Source organism: Rhinolophus sinicus, chromosome 18 (assembly GCF_057876585.1).
Source record: "Rhinolophus sinicus isolate RSI-liver-muscle chromosome 18, RSI-T2T, whole genome shotgun sequence".
Classification (NCBI taxonomy): domain Eukaryota; kingdom Metazoa; phylum Chordata; class Mammalia; order Chiroptera; family Rhinolophidae; genus Rhinolophus; species Rhinolophus sinicus.
In genome coordinates this window covers 48,184,792-48,205,110 of record NC_142518.1, presented here as the reverse complement: position 1 = coordinate 48,205,110, position 20,319 = coordinate 48,184,792, and the positions used below count along the sequence as shown (strand labels likewise).

Sequence of the window (20,319 nt, the reverse complement as noted above, 5' to 3'; positions counted from 1 at the left end):
CATCAATCTTTCAAAACTCTGCACCCTTTAGTAGTCACTCCCCCATTTTCCTTCAAGTCCCGTGGAACTAGCACAACACTTGTCTAATTTCTGTCTCAATAGATGAACACTTCATATCAATAGGATCGTACATGTGGTGTTTTTTGAATCTATCAGTACTTCTTCACTTTTAATTGTGGGATAATATTTCATTTTGTGGATATATCATATTTTGTTTGTGCATTCATCAGTTCATAGATATTTGGGTTGTTGGGGCTACTATGATTAATGCTGATATAAATATTCAAGTACAATTTTTTGAGTGGACATATATTTTCAATTTGGGGAGGTATGCATCCAGGAGTGGTATTGTAGGGTGACTCTATGTTTAGATTATTGAGCAACTGTCAAACAGTTTTCCAAAATAGCCACACCATTTTATGATCCCACTAGCAGTAAATGAGGGTTCCAATTTCCCCACATTCTCTCCAACACATTATTATCTATTTAATGATAGCCATACTAGCAAGTATGAAATGATTTGGGTTTGCATTTCGACTTTAGATAAAGATGTTGAGGATCTTTTCATGTATTTATTCAAATCCTTTGCCCATTTTCCAATTGGGTTATTTGACCTTTTATTAATTGTGTTCTAAGAGTTCTTTATACATTTAAACCCTTAATGTAAAATATGTGACTGGTAAATATTTTCTTCCATTATGTAGGTTTTATTTCTACTGTCTTGGTAGTGTGTTTTCACGTACAAAAGTTTTCAATTTTGATGAAGTTTAATTTATATATTTTTTTCTTTGTTCCTTGAGCTTTTGCCAAATCCAAAATCACAAAAATTTATGTCTATGTTTTTTTTCTAATGGTTTTGTAGTTTTACCTCTTATATTTATGTCTTTATCCATTTTGAGTTAACTTTTGTATATGGTGTAAGCTATGGTTCCAAAGTCATACTTTATCATGTGGATATTCAGTTGTCCCAACAGCTTTTGTTGAAGATACTATTCCTTCCCCCACTGAATTGTCTTGGTCTTTGTTGAAAATCATTAACTAAAACTGTGAGGGTTTATTTTTGAACCCTCAATTATTTTCTATTGATTTATGTCCATCCTTATGCCACATTGTCTGGATTATAGTAACTTTGTAGTAAGTTTCTAAATTGAGAAGTTTAAGTCCTCCAACTGTTCTTTTTAAAGTTTGTTTTAGCTATTCTGGTCCATTTTGTTTTCAAATGAATTTTGGAATCAGTTTGCCAATTTTTGCAAAGAAATCCACCCAGGATTTTGGTAGGGACTGTATTGAATCTGTAGCGCAACTTGGGGAGTGTTGCAATCTTGAAAAGTTGATCTTCTGATACATAAACATAAGATGTCTTTCCATTTATTTAAGCCTTCATTAATTACATTCAAAAATGTTGTATAGTTTTCAGTGTACAAGTCTTACATGTCCTTGCCTAAATTTATTCCCAAATATTGTATTCTTTTTTATTCTAATGTAAATAGAATTATTTTTTAAATTTCATTTTCATATTGTTCATTAAACGTTTATAGTAATACAATAAGCTTGTGTACATTGATCTTTCATCCTGTAGGTATGCACAACTTATTTATTAGCAGGATTTTCTATGTACAGGAGCATGCCATCTGTAAAGTAAGAATGTTATGGGGCGGACAGGTGGCTCAGTTGGTTAGAGCGTGAGCTCTGGGCAATGGGGCTGCCAGTTCGATTCCCGCATGGGCCAGCGAGCTGCACCCTCTGCAACTAGAATGAAGTCAATGAGCTGCTATTCAGCTCCCAGTTGGCCAGATGGCTCAGTTGGTTGGAGCGGGGCTCTCAACTCCAAGGTTGCTGGTTCAACTCCTCGAGTCCCGCAAGGGACGGTGGGCTGCACCCCCTGCAACTAAGATTGAACATGGCAGCTTGAGTTGAGCTGCCGCTCCCGGATGGCTCAGTTTGTTGGAGCTTGTCCTTTTAACCACAAGGTTGCCGGTTCGACTCCCGCAAGGGATGGTGGGCTGTGCTCCCTGCAACTAACAACAGCTACTGGACCTGGAGCTGAGCTGTGCCCTCCACAGCTAAGATTGAAAGGACAACTGGACTTGGAAAAAGTCCTGGAAGTACACACTGTTCCCCTATAAAAGTCCCATTCCCCTTAAAAAAAAAAAAAAAAGAATGTTGTTTATTCCTTCTCTCTAAACATATAAATAGGATGTCTTTTAGTTCATTTTCTTGACTAATTTCCCTAGGTAGAATCTTCAACAAAATGTTTAACTAAAGTGGTGAAAAGAGACATGTTTGTTTATGCCTGATCCCTAATATTAGTTAAGACTAAGATCAGTCTTTCCCTCAGTAATATGATGTTATTTATGGGGTATTTCACAGATGCCCTTTATCAGGCTGAAGAAGATCCCTTCTATTCCTAGTTTACTGGGTGATTTTTTCTTATCATTAAATGGTATGGAATTTTGTCAGATGCTTTTTCTGTGACTAATGAGATAATCATGTGGTTTTTATCCTATATTCTATTGATAACACATGACATTGTTTCTCACATGTTAAACTTACCTTGCATTCTTGAGATAAACCCTACTTGGTAATGATTCATAATCCTATTTATATGTTTAGATTCAGATTACTAGTATTTTGTTGAGAATTTTTGTATCTAAATTTGTATATTTAGGGTTCATATATACCAGGGGTGCCAAAAAAATGTATGCACATGACTTGTATTCATCTTTTGTTATCAGTATATATTGTGTATCACAATTTTAATAGTTTTTTCCTCTCTTAAAATGTGTCTACATTTGGGCACCCTCTGTATACAGTATATACAGAACTAATAGTACCCTGTTTCCCTTAAAATAAGACCTAGCCAGACAATCATCTCTAATGCATCTCTTGGAGCAAAAATTTATATAAGACCGAGTATTATATTATATTATGTAATGTTGTTATGTTATGCTATGTTATGTCATGTCATGTCATATTATATTATAAAGACCCAGTCTTATAGTAAAATAAGACCAGGTCTTATATTAAATTTTGCTCCAAAAGACACATTAGAGATGATTGTCCGGCTAGGACTTGTTTTCAGGAAAACACGATATATATTATATAGAGAATATATAAAATATATATGTATACACACACACACACACACACACACACACACACACACACACACATATATATATATATATATATATATATATATATATATATATATATATATAGAGAGAGAGAGAGAGAGAGAGAGAGAGAGAGAGAGAGAGAGAGAGAGATTATAAGGAATTAGCTCACACAGTTATATTATAGAGGGTGAGAAGTCCCTTAATCTGCCATCTGTAAACTGAAGACCCAGGAAACCTGGTAGTGTAATTCATTCTGAGTCCAAAAGCCTGAAAACCAGAGGAGCCAACAATGTAAATCACAGTCCAAGGACAGAAGAAGATGAGATGAGATGTCCCAGCTCAACAGTGAGACAAAAAAAAAAAAAGGGGGGCCAAATTCCTCCTTCCTCTGCCTTTCCTTCTATTTAGGCCCTCAAGGGATTTGATGATTCCCATCTACATTGAGGAGGGTAATCTACTGAATTCACTGATTTCAAATGTTAATCTCATCCAAAACACCCTAACAGACACAAAAAAAATAATGTTTAACCAGGGTACTACTTCACACAATCAACTTGACACATAAAATTAATCACAAGTCTACCTTTTGTCAACGTGGCACCCATTGGTATCTCCTTTAACTATATTTAATCATTAAATAATGACAAAGCAATGTCACAATTCTTTCTAACATGGTAAAACTATCCTGCATATAACCAAAAACACACTGACCCCTTGCCCTGAAGAGGAGATAAAGTTCTTGAGTGATGTTTAGTTTTCTTGATATCCTATAACTTAAATGCTATGATGTAAAATTAACAATACAGTATTATCCCCATCCATGGGGGATACCTTCCAAGACCCCCAGCAGATGCCTGAAACCACAGATAGTACTGAACCCTTGATAAAAGTGAACTGGCATCTTAAAATGCTTAATCATAAGCTGGGAGGAGCATGGGTGGAGCTGGGACCCTTGTTAACTCTCTAGTCCTGACTTTCTGTTAAACTTTATGGTAACGTCCGGGGTGGCGGGGCAGGGGCTGCTTATAAATAGAATAGCCATCTTGGAACTGGGATTCTTCTTCTTCATGTGGGCAGCCAGCAGGAGCCCCAGGTTGCAGGTGTGTGTGCCCGCACTGCGGTGGTGGTTTTTGTTTGTCTTTTCCCAAATAAACTGCTCTTTTGGTGGATTTTCTGGAGAGTTATTTTTGCCAGTTGACATTTTGGGGGCTCATCTGGGATCCAGAGAAGAATGGAACTCTAGCGGCCATCTAGCCGGCGAGCAAACCAAAGAGGTACCTCCTGAGCTGTTTACAGCTCCAATGCTTTGCTCTTTGGCTTAGGGGCTGCAAGGTAAGTTCTCTCCTGGATCTGAGCCAATGGGCTTCTGCATCTGGCACTCTCCAGGTTTTATTCAGGAATTGTTTGAAAATTTTTTGTGTGTTTTGTTTGTTGCTGTGTGTGTGTGTGTGTGTGTGTGTGTGTGTGTGTGTATGTGTGTGTGTGACTGAGTTAAAGGCCTATTTTTGTCTATGTTGTCTGGGTACTCGTTGTGGTATATTGGCTTCGGAAAAGCAAGCTGTACTTTTGTTACGGATACCAAGACTGGAAAGAACCCAAGAGGCACTCAGAGAGTTAGGAGAGTCAGCTTTATTACGCCGGCAGGCTCAGCGGGTTACTTCCCAAAGACTGAGCCCCTAGCAAGGTTTTGAGCAGGTTTTTGTGTCGGGGACTTCCTTGAGTTGGGAAAGGGGTACATGTCGTCTGGTGATTGGCTCGGGGTGTGGATTGGGCTATGCAGAAGTTGGCTGGGGCTTAGGCTGGGGACTTCTCTCTCCACTCGGGCCAGCATTTTAGGTCAGTTCCTCCATCATGTCCCCCCTGTTGATGATCGTAAGTGTTAACAACTTAGAGATCATCATATTGGCTAAGAGGGTGATAACCCCGTAGGGCGAGGATCTGGGCGGTAGCCCGACAGGTGACGGAGGTCTCTATGAAACGTATGACAGCGTTGACTATGCATGGCCCAATGGTAGCAAGGAGGAGGATTGTGAGGAGTGGGCCGGCCAGGGGTAGGAGCCAAGAGGGCCACGAGCTGGGATTGAGTCCCCAAGAGCTGTGGAGGTTGTCTCTGCGTTTCTGGATGCGGTCGCGGAGTTCATGAACTTTAGCAGTGACGACCCCCAACTGGTTGACAAAGCAACACCATTCTTCTCCCAGGAACAGACAGGTGCCTCCTTTCTCAGCAGTGAGTAGTTCTAATGCCCGCCTCTTCTGTAGGGCGACTGCTGCCAGGCTGTTGAGTTGGGACTGGAGGGTAGTGAGTGAATCGGCTACTCAGTTCATGTCATCATTGAGTTCCTGGGAGAACCTGTGATAGAAACTGACAGATGATCCAAGCCCAGTGGTCCCAGTAGCGACCCCAGTGAAGATGCCTGCCCTGAGTAGGAAAGGGGCTGCAGCAACTCGTTTCTGGCGCGGGGTAAGCCTGGCCAACAGCTCAGGGTCAGTATACAGAGAGGCCTCAGTGGTGAGGAATATATGGATGCAAGTATTGGTGAGATTGGAGTCTACACAGTGAAAAACACATCCGTTACAAAGGAGAAAGATGCCAGGTGAGGCACAGTAAGGGCACCTGAGGGAACTGAGAGGTTACGGGTGCATAAGGAGGGCTGTAGTTTACCCCAGGAAGTGACACTGGGGGAAACTACATAGGTATAGTTGGGCGCGGAGTCCACCGGGGTTTGGGCAGCTACTGGCCCGAGGGTGTAGGTGACATTGTTTGGGCTGGTATCATTGTCTGGGCTCCAGTCAGGGAGAACCGGGATTCCAATATAACTGGTCTGGGTGAGGGGTAGGCAAATCCAGCAGGCAGGGGTGGGGGCAGGGTTAGTGGTGTTTAGCCAGGTGGACACCCCCAAGCTATAGGTGGTGTTGAGGAGGTGCCGGGTGAATAGCGAGGTATCAGGGACTCGGGTTAGTCTCTGCAGGGAGGTTAGGTTGAGACCGCGGTAAAGGGAGTGATTCCCAACAGAGAGGTTGGCAACCTGATGGACCTTGTCTTTGATTTGTTGGGCGAGGGCCAGGTCCTGGACTCTTCCCCCATCAGAGTGACCGATGTGGGTAAGATAGGTCCAACATGCCTGTTGTCCTAGTGCGCCTGGGCATTTAGGGCTAGTGATTTTTCCCGTCCAATAGCGCTTGGATCCATCAAAGCAGAGGGAGGCTGTCGTGTAATACTCCGAGGGCATGAGGGTAAGGTTCGTGAAGGTTGGGTGGCCAGCGAATCTTCCCCAGCAGCCTGAGGGACAGGAAGGGGAGGTCGTGATTCCTTCCTGGGGAAGAGATAGTATGATAAAAAGCCAAATCATGGCTGCTGCCTAAGACAGGTTAGCGAGAGGAGGCAAGCAGCCCAGAACAGGAAGTAGAACACTAACAGTCCCTTCTCCAGTGGTGACCAGCTCGGTGGGGAGGACACAACGAGACCAGCAAAGACTAGAAACAATAGGAGTCCAATAACAGTGAAGATGGAGGATGGGCAGATGACGGCGAGGCTCATCCGGGATGTTTCTTGAGGGTCAGGTGGAGTGGATGGGCCGGGTCAGGTTGGGCGATCCAGGCATCATCCTCCAGCTGGGCTCTTTTAACTCGAGTGTGATGGATCCACAGAGCGATACCTGAAACTTTAAGAGTGGTGGGAGTAACAAGAATAACAGTGTGAGGGCCTGTCCACCGGGGTCAGAGGGGCTCGTGCTTCCAGTCTTTGACCCAGACTTGATCACCCGGGGTAAAGGGGTATACTGGGGCCCCGAGAGAAAGGGGGGCCCTTTCCAGAATGTAAGCACGTATATCTGTGAGGACCTTGCCTAGCGCAGCCGTCTGGTTTTGGAGGCTGGAGAACCCCAGCTGGCGAATGTCGCCAGGGAGCCTGATTAGCAGGGGAGGGAGCCTCCCGAACATAATTTCGAAGGGAGAGAACCCAGATTTGCCAGGGGTGCAGCGTGCCCAAAGGACGGCTAGTGGTAGGAGGTCCACGCGCCCTAGGGAGGTCTCCTGGTGGAGTTTAGCTAATGTCTCCTTGAGGGTACGGTTTGTGTGCTCAACTTTCCCTGAACTTTGTGGTCGGTATGCTGTATGGAGTCTCCAGTTGAGGCCCATGGCTCTGGTTACCATCTGAGGGAGTTCTGCTACAAAAACCAGCCCATTGTCACTGGATAGAAAGTGGAATCCCGTAGCGGGGGATAATCTCCCTGAGGAGGACCTTGGCTACTTTGCGGCTCTTCTCAGTCTGAGTGGGGAAGGCTTCGACCCACCTGGAGTAGGTACAGACCAGGACCAGCAAGTACTTAGTACCGTGGCAGTTCGTCATATCAGTGAAGTCAACTTTAAGGTCCTCAAAAGGTGCAGTACCGCTTCTCTGAATCCCAGGGATGTGGCTAGGGCCGGACTTTGGATTGTTCTTTGCACAAGTGAGGCAGCGTTCTCTGATTGACTTGCAAAGAGCTGACAGCCGGCTAATGTAGAAGTTTTTGGCTAGGAGGCCCTCGAGAGCAGTTTTCCCTAAGTGGGTCAACTTGTGATATTCAGCGGTTACTTGAGGACCTAGCAGGGCTGGGATGAAGAGTCTTCCATCGGGCAGTTGCCACCACCCTTGTGGCAATCTGGTGGCCCCTTCTGAATTTGCCCATCTGAGTTCTTCTTTTGTGCATCACGGGAGGGACATGGTGGTAGTGTCAGTGACCAAGAGTAGTTCACTAGGGCTTCCCATCACCGCTGATTTGGCCGTGGTGTTGGCGAGCCTGTTCCTGACTGCAGAAGGCTCATTGCCCCTCTGGTGGCCCCGACAATGGATAACTGAAATCTGCAGGGGAAGCCAAATGACTTGTAGGAGCTTAAGGATTTCTTGTTTATTTTTAATAGCTTTTCCCTCCGCAGTCAGAAGGCCTCTTTCTTTGTTTATAGCCCCATAGATATAGACGGTTGCAAAGGTATACCGAGAGTCGGTATAGATGTTGACTTTTTGGCCCTCAGATAGAGTAAGGGCTCTTATTAGTGCCCATAGTTCTGCCCATTGGGCCGACCATCCTGATGGAAGTGCCCCTGCTTCAAGTACCTCATCTGAGGAGTTACCACATACCCCACATGATGTTTTCCATCCCTCAGGAAGCTGCTGCCATCAGTATACAGTGTAAGATCCGGGTTAGGGTGTGGGCTGTCCCGGAGGTTGGGTCTGGTGGCACAGACCTCATTGATAACTTCTACACAGTCATGTTCTTGATCCCCTTCCTTGGTTGGCAGGAAAGTGGCTGGGTTCAGAGTGCACACAGTTTCTAATGAGATCTGAGGGTTTTCCAGGAGCAGCCCTTGATACTGAGTCAGCTGTGCATTTGACAGCCACTGGGGTCCTCGACTGTTCATTAAGGTGGTGACCGAGTGGGGTACTTTAACTATGAGTCTCTGACCTAAGGTGAGCTTGTCTGCCTCTTTGATGAGAATCACAGTGGCTGCTAGGGCCCGTAGGCACGGTGGCCAACCCGCTGCTACCGGGTCTGGTTTATTTGAGAGGTAGGCGATGGGACGGAGCCATGGTCCAACTGTTTGGGCCAGCAGTCTAAGGCTATTTTGTCTTTTTCATGGACGAATAAGTGGAATGGCCTCTCAGCATCAGGTAACCCGAGGGCTGGGGCCTGTCCAAGTGAGCTCTTGAGCTGCTGGAAGGTATGTTCTTGATCTTCTGTCCATAGCATGGGGGCTTTTTCTTGACCAGTTAGAGCCCCATATAAGGGCTGGGCTATTGCCAAAAAGCCAGGAATCCAGATCCGGCAGAAGCCGGCGGCCCCGAGGAACTCACGGAGTGCTCTCCGGTTGGTGGGCCGGGGTAGGGAATTGATGACTTTCTTCTGCCCAGTGATGAGGGCCTGCTGTCCTTTGGAGATGATAAAGCCCAAGTATTGTACTTGTTCTCTGCAGAGCTGGGCTTTCTTCCAGGAGACTCTATACCCCGTCTCAGCTAGGTGGGACAGGAGTGCCCGTGTCACGGTTTGGTACTCGGTTTTGGTGGCACAGGCCAGGAGCAGATCATCCACATATTGCAATAGAGTGCGGCAGTGTTATCAAGGGAAGATGGCTAAATCTGAGGCTAGCTCCTCCCCAAAGAGGGTTGGGGAGTTTTTGAAGCCCTGTGGGAGCCAAGTCCATGTCTGCTGTATCTGCCGGCCGGTATCAGGTTCAGTCCATTCAAAGGAGAACAGTGATTGCCTCTGGGGCGCCAACCAAATGCAGAAAAATGCATCTTTCAGGTCCAGGCAGGTGAACCAAGCTGACTGAGGAGAGTATACAGATTTGGGACTACGGGGTGTAGGGAGACTGTGGCTTGGTTTACAGCTCTCAAATCTTGTATTGGCCAGTATTCTCCATTAGGCTTCCTTACCGGCAGGAGGGGCGTATTCCATGGTGACTGGCACTCTACGAGTATTCCTGCTGCTCTGAGATGGGCGAGGTGTTTTTTAATCCCTGCCCGAGCTTCCCTGGAGATGGGGTATTGGCGTAGCCATTGTTGAGCTCCGGGTCTCAGTTCCACCAAAACTGGGGCCTTATGTTCTGTTAGCCCAGGTGGGTTATCTTCAGCCCAAACCTCTGGGAAATCGGCCCTGTAGGCTTCTGGGTTCTGTTCTACACTGCTGGTCCCATAGAGCCTCCATTCTTCTTCCCTCGAGGTGGTGATAGACAGAATAAGTCCTTCTGATGGGGGCTGCAGTAACATGGTGGCTTGACCTGATAGTTCGAAGGAGATTTGTGTCCCTAACTTGGTAAGGAGGTCGTGTCCCAGGAGCAGGATTGGGCAGTCTGGTAAGTAGAGGTACTTGTGCGACACGGTGTGTCCTCCTAATTTAAAAGTCCGAGCCTGGCAGAATGGTCGGATTTTAGCTTGATCCCCAGTGGCTCCCATTATGGTGACTCTGCGGTCCCTGAGCGGTGCCACCGGCGTGGTGACTACCAAGTGTTCTGCTCCAGTATCTACCATAAAATTCACTGTTTGGCCCCCTACGTCTAAGTTAACTGTGGGCTTGTGGGGGCTGAGTTCGAATGAGCCCGGTCCTCTTCAGTCCGACTCGATTCCTGCTAATCCTATGAAGTCGGGCTCCAGACTGGTTGGGTTGGGACCACGGGGAGGCCGAGGCTTGAAGTGGAGTGTCTGGAAGCGGCAGCGCCGTGCCAACCATTGGCCATGGTGTGTAGGGAGGTTGTGGCAGCTCTTCACCCAGGTCTCCCTGGTAACTGGTCTTAGTCATGTCTTTCTGGGCACGGCCTCATGGGTTCCGTGCAACGAAGATCCTGGACTGTCCATTACTATTGGAGCAGAACCGTACCCAAGGAGGAAGGGTTCAGGCTATTTCCAACCACGAATCAACATAAGGGTACTGGTCTGGATGTCCTGGGGTCCCGATGACAACTATGTAGACTCAGTGAATCGTGGGGAGGTCAAGAGTGCCTTCTGGGGGCCATCCCACGTCAAAACTTGGCTACTCCTGCTCACATAAAGTGCGGAGACATCCGGGGGTCATTTTGACCCCACGGTCGTCTCCGAAACCTGTCCTGAAATTCTTTAACATGCAGTCTAGAACCATGGGCTTCCCGTGACTCCGTTCCATGATGTTTGGTATCGCATAGACAAGGGAAGGGTCTCAATCAGGTGCCCGCCTGGCCGCGTCCCTCATGGGAACCTTGGGTATGTCTTGGCTAAGGTGTGCCCATATAAGCCCCAGGCCAAGTCGCACTGTTATGCCACAAGAATCACTGTTATGCCATAAGATGTTACCATGGAACACAGGTTGGGGCTCACTCGGGCTCTGTAGCCGACAGGCCATGGATCCACACAGAATCCCGTTCAGGACCAAGCACACACACATACATTCAGGGAGGAAAGATGCCCTCCGGAACGGCCCTAAATAGAGTCTGAAGTGGGACTCGGCGGGAGGTAATCAGGCTCCCCTTCTGCCCTTAGACAGGCCTAACTGGGTCCGGGCCCTGGGGGCCTTAACGTGTCTGATGTCCTGGTTGGCTGTCTGTCCTTTCTCTCCACTGGGGTCCAGCAGGGAGTCATGGGCCGGAGCCCGCGGGAGGTCACCAGTCCCGGGCCTGCCAAAATCATCAGCGCGCGCCTGGCCCCGTCTCAGTTCTCCCGCCACCCTACGGCCCACTCTTGCCCAAACTGGTGGCTCAAGGGGCAAGCGCAATTGGGTTTCCCGGTCAGGGAACCAAGAATGTTACGGATACCAAGACCAGAAAGAACCCAAGCGGCACTTAGAGAGTTAGGACAGTCAGCTTTATTACGCCAGCACACTCACTTTGAGACAAAGACTGGCCTTCACCTATCGCCCTTTTGGGGATAAAAAGGTTATTTCTACTGAAATTGGTCAGTTTTGCCCAGTATTAGACTGTGCCATCTCATTGAAAAAGTGGAAAGAGTACCACCCAGCTTAGCCTATAGTTTATCTCCCTGAGAGTTGGCTATTTCCCTGGAACCGGCTTTTCAGCCTTCAGCCTGATCCTCAATCATCAGACTGTTCCAGAGTGAGGCAGGCTGAAAGACCTGTAGGTTATTTGGGCTGTGAATTGTTTTGGGCCCAGTGTTTAAAATGGGATTTCTGATGTCTAAGCCTTCTAAAGTTGTCCCTCCTCCAGGGACACCAACCAAGTACCTGTTTAAAACCTGTGGGGAATTTTCGTGCACATACTTAACTAAATGGACAGATCTGATTAAGAGTTATTTTGAAAATCAGTGGCCACTTTGGGGAATTTTTGAGATTCCCAAACTTGATTTTCTTAAAACTAAATTGGATAGTAACAGCGTTGTAACTGAGAAAGAGGAATGGAATATCTATTTGGAGTGGCATATTAAGGCTGCCAAACAGGACTGCAAATCTACAGTTGTCATTTTACAAAATAAAGTCTTAAAGTTAACGAAGGCTGTTAAAAATTTTAAAAGAGATAAAATGGCACCTGAAACCTCATGCTCTTTGTCTACAACACTGCCTTGCCCTTCCCCCACTGCTCCTTTTTCTCCTCCCCCATTTTCAACTCAAACCCCAGCCACACCTTATCTGAAATCTCTCTCTTCTTCCTCAAAACTTATGAGTACTTTTCCATTTAAGATTAAACCCTTTAGAGATCCTAATAAACTCCACATTTCCTACGTACATTCCCTGGACAAAAGCTGAGTTTCGAGTGTCATGCAGGGTGTCATGTGGGGTCTCAGCTCTCGCTCCCTGCATAAGAACTCAGGATATGGTGAGGCCAAAAACGAACACCCACAGAGCCATAGACTGGCAGCTGGGTTGGAGACACAGGAAGCAGGAGCCACACTATCCGCAACCTGCCGTCCACGTCTCTCTGCCAACCAACTTCACTTGCTAGCTGCAATCTGCCATGCTAACTGCAATCTGCTCTTGCTAGCTCAGACACCATCTTCTTGTTAGCCCCCCATTTGCTGCTAGTATAGCCATGGCAGTTATATTAATGGCCAATGGTTCACTGGTTATAGCTGACGGCCAACTAGCCATCCATAGCTGATGGCCATCCAATCACAGTTGATGGCCATTTACTACCCAAGTAAGCACTTTTCCACGTGAGGGCAAGAGCCTGGAAACTGCATTCCTGGCTCTGTCCCCCAACTCCACCCCTACAGGGTCTTGCCTCACAATCTACGTGACAAGTGTCTTCCACAAGGGGCCCTATGTGAGAAGCCTGGAGGTGAATGCAAAATCCTGGACACAACCAAGTGCTCTGGACACAGCCGGGGCTTCTCAGGGCACCACCAGTCCTTCTGGGCACAGCCAGACTTCCTGGGCTTCTTAGGGTACCACCGGTCTCCCCGGGCACAGCCTGGGCCTCTCAGGGCATTGCCAATCTCTCTGGGCAGAGCCAGACTTCCTGGAAACAGCCACGGCCTCTCAGGGCACCACCACTCTCTCTGGGCATAGCCAGACTTCCTGGGCTCAGCCAGGATTTCTCAGGGCACCACCAGTCATTCTGGGCACAGCCAGACTTTCTGGGCATCTTAGGGTACCACCAGTCTCCCCGGGCACAGCCAAGGCCTTTCAGGGCACTGCCACTCTCTCTGGGCACAGCCAGACTTCCTGGACATAACCAGGGCCTCTAAGGGTACTGCCAGTCTTTCTGGGCACAGCCAGTCTTCCTGGGCACAGCGAGGGTTTCTCAGGGTACCACCAGTCTTTCTGGGCTTCTTAGGGTACCACCAGTCTCTCTGGGCACAGTCAGGGCCTCTCAGGGCACTGCCACTCTCTCTGGGCACAGCCAGACTCCCTGAGCTCAGCCAGGGATCTCAGGGCACTGCCAGTCTTTCTGGGCACAGCCAGAGCTCCTGGGCACAGCCACGGTTCTCAAGGCACCATGCTGGAACAATAATGGCTCACAGGCAAGGTGCTTACATATTCTCGATCGCAGCCAGTCTAGACACAGGAAGCAAACATCTATGGGTTCCACTGCATGGTGTTACATTTCCAAGCAAACAGTCAAGTGGTCCATTAAATTAGGGATGGAGCCCATTCTCCATAGTCCACAGTCATTTGCCAGGGCTGTGCGTTAGCCTCACAATGTGTGCCCTATCCACAGGGCGAGGGCTCCAAGTCCTCCCCAACCTGGGGTGAGGGCCTCAGCAAGCACTTCCCAGCCCACAGGGCCACAAGGACCTTTGCTTTCTCCGGACTATGCTGGTTGGGGAACTGTCCACGTCTTTCCACCCCTCCACGGGGGTCCAGCTCTCCGGCTGCTGATCCTTCTGGTCTTCCTGAGACTGAGTGTTCATACGCACAAACTGCTCCACCACCCTTTGGAGAGCTTTGGCCAGCGCCGTACCCTGCTCGCTGCGCCATTTGTCATGCAGGGTCTCTGGTCCCGCTCCCCACATAACGCAGGACATGGTGAGGCCAAAAATGAACACCCATGGAGCCATAGATAGGGGTCATACCACTATAGTCTCGCTGGTGGCTGGGTTGGAGACACAGGAAGCAGGAGCCACACGATCTGCAACCTGCCGTCCACTTCTCTCTGCCAACCAACTTCACTTGCTAGCTGCAATCAGCCATGCTAACTGCAATCCTCTCTTGCTAGCTCAGCCACCATCTTCTCACTAGTCTCCCATTTGCTGCTAGCATAGCCACGGCAGTTATATTAGTGGCCAATAGCTCACTGGTTACAGCTGACGGCCAACTAGCCACAGCTGATGGCCATCCAATCACAGTTGATGGCAATTTACTACCTGAGTGAGCACCTTTCCACGTGAGGGCGAGAGCCTGGAAACTGCATTTCTGGCTCTCCCCACAATGAGCCATTGTAGAGGATTTTCCTAAGGTAACTGAGGATTCTAATAAGTTTGCTGAGGAATTTGATATTACTATTTGTGGGGAGAAAGCCAGGAGTGCAGTTTCGAGGCTCTTGCCCTCACGTGGAATGGTGCTCACTTGGGTAGTAAATGGTCATCAACTGTGATTGGATGGCCATCAGCTGTGGCTAGTTGGCCATCAGTGGTTACCAGTTGGCCAGTAGCCACTGATATAACTGCCATGGCTAAGCTAACAAAGTGTGGCATCCTGGTGTGGCGTGGCAGAGTGTGGATTGCAGATAGTGTGGCTCCTGCTTCCTATGTCTCCAACCCAGCCACCAGCGAGAATATAGTGGTATGGCTCCCCTATCTATGGCTCCTTGGGTGTTCCTTTTTGGCCTCACCATGTCCTGCATTCTTATGCAAGGGAGCGAGATCAGAGATCCCGCATGATGCCCTGCATGACACTATTCAAGCATATCAACCTGGGTTTTCTCATTTGTACCAGTTGATCCATATGTTGGTTGGTGAAGGCCAAGCTAGACATTGGATGAGGATTGCCAGATGGGAACATCCTGAAAGAGATTTTGAAAAACAAACCTCCAATTATTGGGAAGAAGCCAAGGAACTTGCTCGAAAGTTACATTGAACAATTCCTGAGGCTTTTCCAAGGTCTATTGATTGCAGCAAAATTCACACTTACTTACAAAAGCCTGACGAAACTGTTCATGACTTTTATAATAGGTTTCAGGTGGCTTTTAAGGAAAATTCTTGTCTTCCTTCAAATATTGACTCCACACGTGTAACTTTTAACTCTTTGCAATGGGCTAAATAAAGACCTTTCCCTCCTGGTTAGGAGATCCAGGATGGTATGGGGAACTATGCCTACTCTAGACTTGGTAAGTTTAGCTAATGAGCTTGCTAGTACCCTAGATGAGCTACCTAAAAACAAGATCGCCAAGACATTTGACTTTCAGCTGTGGCAAATAAAAAGCCCTCTGAGAAACCAAAAAACTCCCATTTTTTGCCACTACTGCAAGGAGCAAGGGCATTAGAAAAAGGATTGCTGTAAGTTGAAGCATACAAGACACTCTCTGCCTACTAACCAGTATTTTCAGTTCTTCTTAATTCCCAGTGATGGGGCTCCGAGAAACTACAGGTGTTTTTTCCAGTCCTTCCCTTTAATCATCTTGCAGAAACTCCTCTTCAAATTGGGGAGGAAACTATTTATGTTCTTATCGACACTGGTGCTACTCTCGGTGCTCAACCCCACTGTTATAAACCGGCCCCTGCCTCGGAGTAACAAGACGTTTCAAATAGTGGGGATTTCAAATAAACCTCAACAGGTTCATGTATCTGAACCTATTCCCTTTTGTCTAGGTCCCTTAAAAGATTAACATTGTTTTCTCCTTAGTTCTTCTGCCCCTACTCATTTATTAGGCAGAGGCTTCTTAGAGAAGTATCAAGCTGGAATATCCTTTTCTCAAAAAGAAGAAACAATGATAGAGTTTGATGGCAATCATCAGAATCACCAATCAGGTGAACTACATGACCTTTCAACATCTTGTATTTGTACTGTCTCTGATAATATAGTAACTGAATTTGAAAACAGTGATCAATGGTCTTTGTTGGACCAACTACCATCTTCTTCATGGGCAAAACTCTTCAACTGATATTGGTAGAATTCACAGTGAATCTCCTGTCAAAGTTCAAATGAATACTTCAAAGCCTCTGCCCAGAATTAATCAATATCCTATAAGTAAGGAGGCCTTCCAAGATATAAAGCCCATGATAGAAGATTACATAACTCAGGGTCTTATTATTCCTTGCACTAGTCCATGTAACCCTCCTATTCTACCTGTGAGAAAGCCAAAGGGACAAGGGTTGAGGTTTGTCCAGGACCTCCAAGCAACAAATGACATTGTCATTGCTCTACACGCAGTTGTTCCCGATCCTCATACGCTGCTGGCATCCATCCTAACTGGAAGCAAACTCTTTACAGTAATTGATTGATACAGTGCATTCTTTAACATCCCAGTTGACGGAGCTAGCCAATACCTTTTTACTTTCACTTGGGAAGGATAGCAATTTACCTGGACTGTAATGCCTCAGGGAATTACTGACAGCCCTTCTTATTTCTTGCAGATTCTGAAGACCAATTTTGACGATATACTTTTCCCTAAAGGTTCGACTTTGTTACAATATGTGGATGACTTACTTCTTTGCTCTTCTTCTCAGGTTTCTTTGCAGGATGATAGTATCCATTTGTTAACAAGTTTGGCCTTAAAGGGACATAAGGTATCTAAAGAGAAACTACAATTTGCCCAAGCTCAGGTTCAGTATTTGGGACACCTGATATTGGAACAAGGTCTGCACTTGGATCCAGACAGGCTCCATGGCATCATAAGTTTCCCAATGACCAAGCCTAAGTATCAATTAAGAGGTTTTCTTGGATGAGTTGGCTATTGCCGAAATTTGATCCCAAATCTCTGTCTTACGGCAAAACTTCTATATGCCCTATTAAAGAATGATAGTCCAGACCCAATTTCATGGAAGGAATGGGATGGCATAGCTTTCAAGGCCTTGAAGGAGAGTTTAATAAACCCACATTCTCTTGGGGATCCTACCAGATTCCTTTCTTCCTTTTTGTGCATAAAACGGAAGGAAATGCCCTTGACGTGCTCACCCAGAAACATGGGGAACAACATAAACACCTAGGATACCATAAGTCAACAACTAGACCCTGTGGCTCAGGGATACCCTCCTTGCCTCAGAGCTGCTTCCTGCTACTGCCCTCCTGGTTAAGGCCACAGAGCAGATTGTTGTGGGATCCCCTCTAACTATCTTTGTGCTGCATGCAGTTAAAGCTCTCCTGAATTCTCGTCACACTCAACATCTTTCAATCAGCCGCCTTACTTCTGATGAAATCCTTTTGTTAACCGCTTCCCATATAACCCTTTCACATTGTAATAACCTGAGTCCAGCTACTTCTATTCCTTCTGGGACTGAGGCAGCCCCTCATGACTGCCTGACATTAACAGATCACCTCCTGACCCCTCATGATGACTCACAGAAAATTCCTCTGGGTAAAGCTGATTTCTCATGGTTTACTGATGGTTCATACTTAAAAAATGACCTTGGTGAGTACTGTACTGGTTATGCTGTTGTAACTCCTTCTGAAGTCATTGAGACAGCACCTTTTCCCCTGGCCACTTCAGCACAGCAGGCTGAATTATATGCACTCACTCGAGCTTTCATTTTAGCAAAGGGTAAAGCTGTCAACATTTATACTGACAGCAGATATGCTTTTGGGGTTGCCCATGATTTTGGAATGCTATGGAAACAACGTGGTTTCCTTACCTCCAGTGGAGATCAAATTTAAAATTGTCCATATGTACAAAAATTATTGGATGCTATAATTTTACCTGATGCCTTACCCATTATTAAGATTCCGGGACATTTTAAACTCGACTCTTTGGAAGCAAAGAGAAATCACCTGGCTGATATCTCTGCTAAAAAAATGCTGCTTTTAAAGGCATTCTTAACAGTCAAACCTCTGTCATGGTCCTGAGAGAAGCTTCTTCAGTTGATAACTTAGAAAAACTAGCCAGAGAAGCCCAAATATCAGCTTCTGGAGAAGAAAAACAAGACTGGAAATCCAACAATTGTTGGTTTAGTAAATAAAGGGGCTCTAGATCAGACCAAAAAACAACCTAGTCCTAACAGAAACTCTAAAATTCTCACTTTAAACCACTGTACATGTGTTGAACTATTGTTTAACTGATAAAATGGTATCCTTCATGCACTAATATTGGTGGGGAAATAATAAGGCTGCAAAAAGTGCCTACCTCAGGTGTCCCACCTGTCCTAAATACAACTCAGGGAAGCCTATCTGCACTGCCTCTGGACATTTTAAATTGCCAAATGGACAATTTGAGGTCTGGCAACTAGACTTCATACAGCTTCCCCCATCTTATGGATACAAATATGTTTTAGTCATGATATGTATGTTTTCTCACTGGACTGAAGCTTTCCCTTGCAGACAAGCTAACGCACCTACAGTGGTTAAAGTACTGTTAGAAAAGATTATTCCTACTTGGGAAACTCCTCTTGAACTCCACAGTGATCGAGGAACCCATTTCACTGGTCAGGTGCTAAAGCAAGTCTGTATTATTTGGCCAGTCCTACAATATTTTCACTGTGGTTAACATCCTCAATCTTCAGAATTGGTTGAACGCACTAATGGTATTATTAAAACTCAACTGACAAAATTTACAGAAACTCTTCAAATACCTTGGCCAAAACCATTGCCATTAGTCCTTTTAAATCTCAGATCTACTCCTTTTGGGATGCATAAGTTCTCACCTTTTGAGATAATCACAGGACACCCTATGTATTTGGCCCCTGCCTCTCTTGATCCACTGTTGGTAGAAGGAGACATACTTCAGTGTTGTAAAGGCTTAATTGAGTCTATCAACAATAATCATGCTTTAGTCAAACAATCATTTCACCATGTAATCCAGGGAAATAAAAACCTAAAAATTCATACTGTGCAACCTGGAGATTTTGTTTATTGGAAAAGATACCTCAAGAAGTATTCCCTCCATTCACGCTGCAGGGGCCCTTACCAGGTACTGTTGACTAAATCCTGTGCTGCTAAACTACAGGAAGTAGACTCTTGGGTGCATGTGTGACACCTAAAGAAGGCACCGAACCTGACTGGAAAATCACAGTCTGGTGACCTGAAACTAAAACTGTCAAAATTCAAAACAGGTGACCTCTACGCAGCTTGAGTTTCTGGTTTACACTTGCCACATAAGCTAGGTTGCTATGATCTAATTCTACCTTTAACTTTGGTCTATTTAAGCTCTGCTTCTGATGCCGGTCAGCATTGGACTCCAGCTGTTTCCCAATCCATGCACTCTTCCCCATGATGTAAGAGATGACACCCACAAGAGGCTGAATGGACATCGAGGGAAAAAAGACTGGACACTGGAAAAACCTGAGACTAGAAGACCTGACTGTTGATCAATGATCTTTTAGATAAAAGATCTTGATGGGAGGGGGATGATAAAACTGAACTGGCATCTTAAAATGCTTAACCGTAGAGCTAGGAGGTCTATGGGTGGTGGGTGGAGCTGGGCCCCTCGTTAACTCTCTAGTCCTGACTTCCTCTTAAACTTTGTGGTAACTTCCAGGGGAGGGATGCTAATAAACAGAATAGCCATCTTGGAATTGGGCTTATTCTTCTTCACGTGGGCAGCTGGCTGGAGCCCTGGGTTGCAGGTGTGTGTTCCCACAGTGTGGTGGTGGTTTTTGTTTCTTTCCTTTTCCCAAATAAACTGCTCTTTTGGTGGATTTTCTGGAGATTTGTTTTTGCCAGCCAACACCCTATATATATATATTATAATACGTTTTTTTCCTATGCATATCTCTGATAAAGTTTAATATATAAATTAGGCACAGTTAGAGAGTAACAGAAATAACTAATAATAAAATAGAAAAATTATACTGTAATAAGTCATGTGAATGTGGCTTCTCTTGTTCTCCAAATATCTTATTGTATTGTACTCACCTTTCACTTAAAGGAAGCACTTTAGGGCTTCTCTTTGGCATATCTGAATTGCCAGCATCACTACTCTTGAGATTTAAGGCCATTTTTAAGTAAAACAAGGGTTACTTTAACACAAGCACTGTGATACCCTGACAGTCAATCTGATAACCGAGAGGGCTACTAAGTGGGAAGAGTACTCATACTCATATACCATGATTGTGGATAAGGAATTCTGTAAGTTTGGGGATGTAGTTTTAACAGAAGCATTGAATACAGGGTAGGAAAATTCATATCCAGAGTAATTGGCTATTCCAGTGAGAACA

The 20,319-nt window shown here is 45.9% G+C and overlaps 1 long non-coding RNA gene across 3 annotated transcripts in view; it reads right to left on the bottom strand.

Annotated features, from left to right (window-relative positions):
- Window positions 1-4,733: 4,733 nt before the first annotated feature.
- The window catches only part of LOC148754621 (uncharacterized), a 32,716-nt gene continuing 17,130 nt past the window's right edge, over window positions 4,734-20,319 (bottom strand). The window contains exons 2-3 of one of the 3 annotated variants that reach the window (XR_016019977.1): window positions 18,808-18,863; window positions 4,734-15,017 (exon numbers count right to left, since the gene is read on the bottom strand). This is a non-coding gene — a long non-coding RNA (uncharacterized LOC148754621). Of the gene's footprint in view, window positions 18,864-20,319 lie in introns of all 3 variants that reach the window. The other 2 variants (XR_016019975.1, XR_016019976.1) reach the window with 2 other exon arrangements.